General features: G+C 38.2%; 1 protein-coding gene across 7 annotated transcripts in view; it reads left to right on the plus strand.

Moving 5' to 3' along the window:
* Positions 1 to 8,819: 8,819 nt before the first annotated feature.
* Positions 8,820 to 9,056, plus strand: part of TFG (TRK-fused gene) — a 36,956-nt gene continuing 36,719 nt past the window's right edge. For 4 of the 7 annotated variants that reach the window (XM_006916556.3, XM_006916555.2, XM_015593012.2 and 1 more), the window contains exon 1: positions 8,822 to 9,055. The gene's annotated coding sequence lies outside the window, so the exon portion shown is untranslated. Of the gene's footprint in view, position 9,056 lies in introns of all 7 variants that reach the window. The other 3 variants (XM_006916553.2, XM_025050098.1, XM_006916554.3) reach the window with 2 other exon arrangements.

A 9,056-nucleotide genomic window follows, 5' to 3' on the forward strand; every position in this document is an offset into this window, starting at 1 on the left:
GCAGCATATTCACATCCATGTCTGCCAGTGTGCTAAGTGCACACTAAACAGTCATGGTGATGTTTGACATTACTCCAGAGTTATACAATACTATGTATATACAAAGATACACACTTAATGCACCATAGGAAAATTCAGCATCACAAGGAGATCACTGAAAACTATTTTTTGTTTTGTTGTTTTAAAAATATTACAATGGCTTTCCTTATTTTGGCTATTGGAGATAGTTTTCTGTTTTGTTTGCTTTGGTAGGGGGCTTGCTCTTTTTTGTTTGTTTTACGTTTTAAGTTAACTGACATATAATTTACAAGAAGTAAAATGCATCCATTTTAAGTGTACAATTTGATGAGTTTTAATAGATATACACACCTGTGAAACCACAACCCCAAACAAGATTAAGAACATTTCCATCATCCTATAACATTCCCTGGTGCTCCGCTCCAGTTAACCCCCCACCCCCAGCTCTAGGCAACCACTCATCTGCTTTCTCTTACCACATATTAGCTTTGCTTGTTCTAGAATACCAGTCTCACTTCTTTCACTCAGCATGTATTTGAGAGTCACTCATGTTGGGTGTATCAGTGGTTTGTTTCTTTTTTATTGCTGAGTAGAATTCAGTTGTTTTGAATTTAACAAACAAATGTAACAGAAACAAACTCATAGATAGAGCACAAACTGATGGTTGCCAGATGGGAGAGGAGTTGAAAATTGGCAGTTAAAAAGTAGTCACAGGGATGTAAAGTACAACATAGAGAATATAGTCAATAATATTGTAATAACTATGTATGGTGTCAGGTGGATACTAGATTTATGCAAAGGATCACTTTGTAAGTTATATAAATGTCTAACCAGTATGCTGTACCCCTGAAACTAATATAATATTGAATGTCAAAAAACAGAAACCATGAGTTACAGAAATAAATAAGATATCATCTTGCTCTCTCTTTTTTTCAGAATGACCTTTATCATTTGTTATCTTTTAACTTTAATTTTATTTATTTTTAATTTTTTAATTTTTATTGTTCAATTAGAATTGACATTCAATATTATTTTATATTAGTTTCAGGTGTACAGCATAGTGGTCCTTAAATTATTATTATAGTCTTGACTTTTTTTTCTCGTCGTTCTGTTTGGGTGTCCTTGGCTTCCCCATCCTCTTTACCAGTGGTTCAATCCTCTTCTTCATCCACTCTACTGATTTCTTCTAATATACTCTTCATCTCAGATAATGTACTCTTCATTTGACTGATTCCCTTTTATAATTTCCATTGCCATTTTTGTTTTTTATCCCTTTGTTAAAGTTCTCACTGAGTTCATCTACACTTCCTCTGAGTTCATTGAGCATCTTTATAACCATTGTTTTGAACTCTGCATCTGTTAGATCGCTTGACTCCATTTTTCCTGGATCTCTGTTCTGTTCTCTCATATGGTTTCTGCTCCTTTGTTTCTGTTTCCCATTTTGGCTGCCTTTCCATGTCTGTTTCTATGTACTAAGCAAAGCTCCTAAGTCTCCCGGTCTTATTAGCATGGCTTTGTGCATTAGGTGTCCAGAGGCACAGTTTACCCCAGCCTGTGCCCCTCTAGGGCTACCTGTTAAGATTCAGCAAGCAATCCACAGATGCTGTGCTTACGGTTGCCTCAAGAGGCCATGCCAGAAACTGAGGTCAGCTGCCACCAGTGTGGGTATTGGCACTGCTCAGAAAAGTACACAGGACTCTCCAAGTACACAACTAGATATGGCTTACGTTGGCCCAGGAGTTGAGGAAGACAGGGTTTCAGGGAATGCTCTGGGTGGAGGGACCTCTGCTATCCAGTTTGATGACATCTCAGCTATGCTGGTGCTGAGTCCGCACACTGGGAGGGAAGAGGGCTCAACAGAGGAACAATGGATACCCTCACTCCAACAACTCAGTGTCCCCCTGTAAGTCCCTGGTGCCACCCTGAGCAACCGACCAGGAGCTGGTGCTGAGAGCCAGTGAGTCCATCACTGCAGAAGTCTGGTTGCGGACACGGCCCCTTTAAGAGGAACATTTGCAGCTGCATCTTGTTCTGTCTTGAAAAAAAGAGTTTTTTGGATAGACCAGATTTTATTTATGCATTCACCAATTTATGGACATTTGGTCATTTCCAAGTTTTGAAAACTATGAATAAAACTGATATAAACATTCTCATACATTTTTTGTGGACACGTACTTTCTTTTCTTTTGAAGTACCTAGTAGTAGAATTGTTGAGTCATAGAGTAAGTGTGTATTTAACTTTGTAAGCAACTGCTAAATAGTTTTTCAAAGTGGTTGTACCATTTTATACTACCAATAGCAACATATAAATTTTGGAGTCAGTTTTTAGAGTCTTGATTTGTGGATAATTTTAAAAAGTAGAAATAGGTTATAAATCCTTTTTGAAATCTATTGATCATGTTTCTGAGAAATCCCATTGCTTAATACATTAGCCTTTTATTTTAACAAAGAAGAAAAAATAAAAGCAAAGCAGAGTGGTATGATTTAATGCTGTTATCTCTTACAAACGATATTTCCTAGGGATCTATAGTCCAATTCTTTTCTTATTCTAGTAGACCTTTGTTACACGTAGAAGTATGACTGATAATTTTCTGAACTTTGATATAAGCTTCTATGAAACCATGATATTAACAGTTGAGACCTGAATCTCTGCAATAACAAATGAAGATGATTTTTTTCTAGCCAAAGTACTTACCAAGCAATTGCTGATTAGGAAGCATTCTAGTCGGGGAGTTGTGGTCCCAACTACAAATTATGTGACTTGAGGCAAGATATTGGCCTCTGGGCATAAGCCTGAGGCTCTACCTTCGTAAAGAGATGGGCAGGACTAGGTGAACTCTAAATTCCCTACCAGCTCTAAACGTTGATTCTAAATGCATGCTTAAATTATTTTTAATGAACTTAAAGTATTTTCCCATCTAAGTATTACAAAAATATATTTTCTATAAAAAGAGAATATAAATTAGAGCATGCTAGATAGAGCCAAAGTCTCCTTGGATTAATTTCTACCAAACCTAGTTCCCATCTCTCCTGTTCCTTTTCCTTCTCCCCTCAAGTAACCCCTATAATAAGTTTGGTGTATGTCCTTCCAGATTTTAAGAAATAGGTATAAACAGAATTATATACCTATAAAAATTCAGTCTTGTGTATGCTTTTTTTCCTCTTTTTTACATAAACGATATAGGGAACTAATTCAGTGGTCCCCAAGACCACCTCCAGGTTCAATGATTCGGTAGGAGAACTCATAGGATTCAGCATAGAGTTGTATTCATGGCTAAGATTAATTATAGCAAAACAACATAAAACAAAACTAGAAAAGAAAAAAGTTGCATAGGGTGAAGTGTGGAGGAAACCAGGCACAAGCTTCCAAAAGTTCTTCTCTGGTGCAGTCACACAGGATGCACTTAGTTCCGCCAGCAATGAATTGTGACAACACATGTGAAATGTCCACCAAGGAAGATCATTAGAAATTCAATGCCCAGGTGTTTTATTGGGGACTGGTCACAAAGGCACCCTTTGCCTGGCATGTACCAAAATTCTAGACTCCCAGAAAGCAAGCAGGTGTTCAGCATAAACCACATCGTTTATATAGTTTAAGAACTGTGTACCATTCCTATCAAAGAACAGTGGGAATGTTCCCAAAATCCAATTTCCCAGACACCAGCTGTGGGCCAACCCTGTAAGCCAGTCTTTCTAAGAATAAAGCGGTCTCAGCCTGCAATGAGAAGTCTTTTCTGCACAATAACATAGCTTTCTGTAACTTGCTTTTTTCACTCAATAAAATGTTTTTGAGATCTAACTGTATGTATGTGTATGTTCTTTTAATTGCTCTGTAGTCTTTTACTTGAAAATAACACATTAATCAGTATCTGTGTTCTTATGTGCAAGGGCTTCTCAGATACCCTAGAAATAGAATTGCTGGATCATTATAGAGTTGAGTATTTTAAATATTGATAAATATTACCATACCGCCCTTTAAATAGTTTGTATCAATTTATGTTCCCACAACAAATTATAAATGTGTATTTTGCCAAACCCTTTTCCATAAGTGTTTTGAAACTTTTTTGATTTTTATCAAACTAATATGTCAAAAATGACATCTCATTGTGGTTTACTTTGCATCTTTTATTATGAGTTTTTCTTCATTGAAATGGTTTTTTGAGAACGCATTTAATTATGCATTTCTATGGAGGGACTAAAAGCAGGATCATTGGCATATATGTTACATTAGAGATTTGAGAGCCTCCAGGCACACAGAGTTTGATTTGATATGTATGATTTCTAGAATCTGACCTCTAGGTTTCTTAAATGAACTGAAAAAGCTACTCTTAATCAAATGAAAGTTGTGAGATCTCCTTGTACATCTTGTGGCATTAGTCTTTCAACCTAAATTATGACAGAGTGCACAGAAATAACATAGCATTGTCTCCAAGAGACGTAAATGAAGAAAAGTGAACAATTTCAAATTACTCAGAGATAAAAACCTATATTGCTAAGGAGTTAGGAACTCATCAATAATGGCTGCTCATTGTTTCTGGAAGCTTGGCCTATAAAATGATGGGGAACTTAGTTTTTGTTCTTTCATTCAATAAATATGTATTGAATACCTAGGAGGTGCCAGTCTCTAGGGTTACAAAAGCTAGGAAGAACTAGAGCAATTTCTCTAAAGAGAGGTTGGATATAGAACCACATAGTAAGGCAAAAACATTTTAGGGTCTCAGTGATGTGCAGCTGGTATAACAGACTGAGGTATTTTGCTTAGCTGGTACCGAGAATGACTCACTCAAAGGTACATGGTAAAAATATCATAATTTTTTTTTCATAATCTCTGCATGGGATGGCAGCTTCTTTTGTTTACACAAACAGGTCTTTATGTTTGGCCAGTGGATGGGAGGCTGACCTGACTAACAGGCCCCTATTCGGTCTTCATGTGTTTCCCCTTCTGTTTGGGGTTCTCTTACTTAGCTGACTGTTGCCACAATGGAGCTGATTATCAGGAAGGACATAACATCTCCTTTGAAATCCTCACCCAAGGAGAAACTTACATCCTTTCTTTGATTCCCCTGAGGGTAGCTAAGATGATTGAAATTTTCAAAATGATTTATACTAACTACTAAAGGAGAACATGATGAAACACAGATTTCAATTGAGTTGCTTACAAGGCTTACAGTTTTTGTTCCATTTTCTGTCCACTCTGAGAATCTCTCTGTTTCATTCTTAAAATTTCTCTCTCCTATTGGAAGAGTTCTAGTCATACAGACTTTCAGGGAGAAAGAGCAGGTAGTAGGTAAATGAATTGACTGCCTCCTCAAAACCACAGTACAACTATGATCCTTCTTCAGATGTCTGTGAAACATGGAAAGTAACCTTCAAATGTAGACCCTCATTTTTCTCTTGCTACAGGTGCAGTCAAAGACATTTCCTTACACTTCATCTCCTTTCTTCAAATATTTTCATTTTTCAGATTTCTGATTCAAGGTTATTTTGGTGTTCATTTAAAACCAAATTCACCTGGGCATAGGACAGTGGGCCAGGTGAGCATGAAGTTTAGTTTATGCTGGTTCAGTACCTTCCTAAGCTCCACACAAAAAAAGAGGGTAAGATGTTTTTTAACAGCACTTTAAAGGTGTGATTACTTATGGAATTCCTAGAACAATCTTCTTAATGGCTTGATTGATGCTTATCTCAATAAATGTGACCATAAGTACTTAGTAAGTGGTACTTAGTAAGTGGTAATTATATGATAACTCAACCTTTTTGGCCTTACTAACAAAAAGGCATCAGTAACTAAAAATCAGTCTACACATTCTTGGTAAGTGTGGTAACTGGTTCAATTCAGGTTATTGCTCTATAGCCAGTCATCACCTGCATTTTTTGAGAGCTTAAGTAGAGAGGCCTGTATGATCAGCAATCGTGGGCACATTACAGAAACAGTATTAACTATTTCTTTGACTAAATAAATATTTGTCGAATGCCTACTATTCACACACAAGGCAATCAATGCCAGATGTTGGGAGGGACAGAAAGAATATAAGTACTGACCTCAAATTGGGCAAGGGTGGGAGTGGTGGTGAACAAGATACCCAAAGACAGAATTATACATAAGGATACAGAACAATTATATGAGATTTCATAAGGAACTAAATGTTTAATTGTCAAGTGTTTGGTACAAAAGGTCAGGGTTATAATGTCTTCTTTATAAGATCACAAAAGATACCATTTACACAAATAAGAAATCTTAATGATACTAAAAGTTAGCATTATCTTATACAACTAAATATTTGCATAATCTACCATTTAGCAAACCATGTATTAGCATATAATGAGAGATACTCTCACACGAGAGACATATACAAGAGGCACATGGCAGAAACTGGAAATAACCTAAATATACTTTGATAGGAGACTAGATTTAAAAAAATGTGGTACAGTTCCAAAGGAACATGATTCAGTAATGAACATGATGTATCTTAGTAACAATATTGAGTGTAAATATTATTTCCCAGAAAATCATAGATAGTACTCTATATAATGTCTATAAACAAGTAGAACTGAATGATATATTTCATAGGCATACATATATATGTGATTAAATGATATAGATTAAACAACAACAAAAAACCCCAAGGAAATGCAAATCACAAAATTCAGGAGGAAGACACAGGGACCATGTTGGGGGGAACACATAATTTGTTGGTAATGTTCTAATTTTTGGATTAGGTGATGAGTTCCAGTTGTTCATTATGCACTTAAAAGAATTTTTAAAATATAATTGTTATATATGGGACCAGGAAAGGAAAAGGTCACTGAAGTTTTTGTTGACATTTTATTATTAAGCTGAAATAAGAAAATGGGCAGTATGTGGTATTGGTTATTAAGGTGTTTATAACTTAAAGGGGGCAATTTGACGAACTCAGATAATAATTTTGTGTGCTTCTCTATACATGCTTTCATATGACATATAAACCCAAATGTCCTCAATTGCATACCCAATCACAATATTGTAAGCCTACATCCAGCTGGATTATAGGAGGCAAAATCTTTTATACAATTCTTTATTAAATATTTAAAATGTACATTTCTAGAGAATCCTGGGGGAAATGCTTTAATGTTGCACAGATATTCTTCTTGTCCCATGTCACCTGAGCCTCTGATCTGGCTTCCAATTAATGTTTTACTCTTTTTCACTTCTTGCCTCAGGCAGCTCCTGCTTCTGCTTTGACCCAAGGAATCATCACTACCCCATCTCTCAATTTCCACAATTGGTGGCTGAGAATAGGTTTTAAAATTAAACAAGACTACACAAATTGCTTGAGGATGAAGTGTGAGGGGAATTATAACATAAAGAACCTCAAGCTGTTTTCAGAATCCACAAGCCTCAGCCCCTCCACAAGACCACCCTGTGGGTGCCTCTAGCTTCCAACTGGCCCCAATATAACAGGGATCAGTTTATTTCTCCTCAATGGTAGGACTCTTGAGTGAGTGCTCCTTTCCTGGGAGCCTAAAGGGAAGAAATTCTTTCTCCTTATTCCAGACTAAGGTTCATCCTCTTAATTTCCTGCCCCAGGAGCTGACCTCTTTTTGGGAAAATTGAAATTGATATAGTTCATTTCCTTCAGGGAATATTTTATCTCTGCCCATATTTGTGTTTTTATCCAATCTCAAACCAACTCGAAGACCTAAGAACACTATTATTGGACAGCAGTTCATTTCAACAAATCTGGATTATTCAGTTCTAAATAACAAGTAATGAAGAACAGTTTTTGGAGAGAATCAGGAACTTTTTGCATTCTTTCTATAGTCCTCTGTTCCTCAATTCTTGCAAGCAATTGCTCAAAAAGCATTAGATCGTTGGAAAATTCAGAGGCGAAAAGCCTTCTAATTTCGCTCTCAAATAGAATTTTTTCATAGACTTAGGACTGCAAAATGATCACACTATTTATAGTACTAAAACAAAATGACTTCTCACCCTCGATTCACTTTACTCTAGGTCTTGCCATCTGGTGAATAACTGGGGACAAGGTCGATTCGAATCGCTTTTTGCTTAATCTCTTAGCAAAAGTTGCTTTCAACTTTTAAGATAGCACTCCTCCAACCCCCAGATTTCACCCTCCCCCGCCAAAAATGTAGGGTTCAATCTGAGCTAGAGCACTCCTTATCTAAACACGCAAATACTTTAGGTAGAGAAGGGAAGAGTATCTGGGGGCACACTCAAATGCCTTATCTTCCAAAGAGGCTTCTAGGATACGTAATCAGCCTTTCCTTCCCAGACTTTACCCTTTACACACTCATAGCTTTGTCCTCTTGTAAACGCCACTGGAAACTCCGTATTCACAAACTGATTCATCCTCATTCCCAGCACAGTGCTTGGCAAAGCGTAGGCGTTCATAAACGAATGAATGAGTTTGTAGCAGAAAAGCAGGAAACGGTTAGTTTTTTTGAGATACGACGAAGAGAATTACAATGATCACAAACCGACAAAACGCAAACTTGGACAAATGCTCATTCTCAATCTGTCCTCAAAGATTCCAGAACTGCACACCATGCCCCACCCACGGGTGAGAGACGGGAAATATTGTACAAGCTTTCAGGAAAACCGGAAGTTCCCGGTCACGCCGCACGCATGCGTTCATCGTTCAACTCGCACTTCCTACACACTGTCACCCAGTGAGAAGGCAGAGACTCCGGCCCACGCAGGCTAGAGCCGGGTCAGCTCCCGCCCCGCGTCTCCGCCATTGCGCATGCGTCCTGGATTGGCCCGCTCGCTGAGAGGCGGAGCGAAAGGACAAATTCTTTTTCTTGCTCCCGCCTTCCTCTTCCCCCACCTGCCACGTACTGGGCCTGAGCTCTCGCTAGGCTTAGTGGGTCCGTGCGATTGGCTGAGGCCTTCGCGAGCCTAAGAGCTAGGTGCGGCAGCTGCGGAGGGCCGCCGAGTGGGCCGTGACGGCAGCCTCTTCCCGACGCCCCACAGCCCGACGGCCTTGCACCAGTCGGGTTGGCAGAGACCTGCGGAGAGGCGGCAGCGGCGGCTTCGGCAA

The sequence above is a fragment of the Pteropus alecto genome, unplaced genomic scaffold, assembly GCF_000325575.1.
Source record: "Pteropus alecto unplaced genomic scaffold, ASM32557v1 scaffold164, whole genome shotgun sequence".
In the NCBI taxonomy this organism is placed as follows: Eukaryota; Metazoa; Chordata; class Mammalia; order Chiroptera; family Pteropodidae; genus Pteropus; species Pteropus alecto.